The following is a 1557-nucleotide window of genomic DNA, read 5'->3' on the forward strand; positions in this document are numbered from 1 at the left end:
GGTGTTCTGACAAACCATCCTACTTTGGCAAAACGTCCTACTGCAAGTAGTTTATGCACATTTCTCCTGTGACAGAGCAATTCCAGCACAAATATAAGTAGGTATGACAGTTTGCCACTTAACTTTGCCCATCAGAGTATGCTTGTAGATCATATTCATAAAGCCAGGATGGTTTGCACTTAATTTTACCCTTTAAGTATGCTTGTAGGTCACATTCACAAAGGTAGCATGGTTTGGCACGTAATTTTGCCCATCAGTCGCTAAGTTGGCAACACTGTTCATAAGGACAAAGACATGAGCTCACCGGTCCTCTGGCCAGGTCAGCTAACAATAACACAACTTTCCATGGTACCTTATCATTAAGAAAAGAATGACCTCATAAACTTTTTAAAACAGCACCAGTTCTTTACTTTCTAAAAGGATTGCATTAATAGAAAAATGGCTCCTTTCTCTGTCATATGCGTGGGCATACATTTTCTAAATCCATGTTATGGATGTTATTTTCTTAACAAACTGAACATGAGGAACATTATGCTTCTGAGAGAAAGTGAGGTGGAGGATTTTTTTAGGGTATTAAATCACTGAGCAATTAAGTTTAACTGGCTGACCTTTTGATCAGATCGCAGATTATGTGCTTAAAGTACTCACACTGAGCTTTCATCTGATATCATAGTCTGCAGTTTATTTTGCAAAATTCACTGCCAGCACTACAAAAACAGTTTTTACCCACATGTGTACATGTGCCTCTAAATATAAGTCTCTTTCTCTCTCAGCATTTAAATGAATATTTCAACCGAAACCATTACTAAAACTGCTTTACCTGATCCAGGTGAATTTTGCATTTGGGTTAGCTTCTGTCACACACTCAAACGAATCCTCTGAAATTGCTGAAATTTTCACTTCTGTAGGAGAAACTGCAAAAATCAAAGAAAAAAAAAACAAAAAAAACTGTAAACCCCAAACTAAGGAAATACTAATCATGTCAAAATAATGTTTCATAAATGTTTGAACCCTGTCACGTCAGGCAAAACCACAAATCTTGGTTTTCATTCAGTTTCAAAGATTAATCCTTTCAAACACAGTCAAAGGTGTCACCGGCTCACGTACAGTCACTTTATACTAAAAACAACATATTAGGTTTCTTGATCTTTTGGGGAATTCCACCAGAAACAGAACACCACAGTTATATAACATCACTAAAAAAAAGAGCACACAATACTTCAAAACAGCCTCAGTTAATTTTACTTATAGTTTGACATATAAATTGCTTGTTTGATAATACCATGTATATATTATATATATAATGTTCTTCCTCTACCCCCCCCTGCAATTTTTGCACAAGTCGAGGAGCGTGTCAGGTTACATTTCACTGTTTTATACTTGTATAACTATGCATGTGACAAATAAAGAACCTTGAACCTAGGGGAACTGCACAGATTTTCTCACTGGAAAGAGAATGATGCTAATTGAACTCATCATCTAGCTTGAGAAGACAGCTTTTACTTAGTGACATGGTGTTTTGTCATGCAGGAACCAGTAGGACATAACCTCAGGCCA

The 1557-nt window shown here is 36.6% G+C and overlaps 1 long non-coding RNA gene across 1 annotated transcript in view; it reads right to left on the minus strand.

The window, feature by feature from the left end:
* Positions 1-908, minus strand: part of LOC102198752 (uncharacterized) — a 6540-nt gene extending 5632 nt beyond the window's left edge. The window contains exon 1 of the long non-coding RNA XR_311468.2: positions 821-908. This is a non-coding gene — a long non-coding RNA (uncharacterized LOC102198752). The remainder of the gene's footprint in view (positions 1-820) is intronic.
* Between the last annotated feature and the right edge of the window lie 649 nt (positions 909-1557).

Source organism: Pundamilia nyererei, unplaced genomic scaffold, assembly GCF_000239375.1.
Source record: "Pundamilia nyererei isolate P.nyererei 1_Seehausen unplaced genomic scaffold, PunNye1.0 scaffold00009, whole genome shotgun sequence".
Lineage (NCBI taxonomy): Eukaryota > Metazoa > Chordata > Actinopteri > Cichliformes > Cichlidae > Pundamilia > Pundamilia nyererei.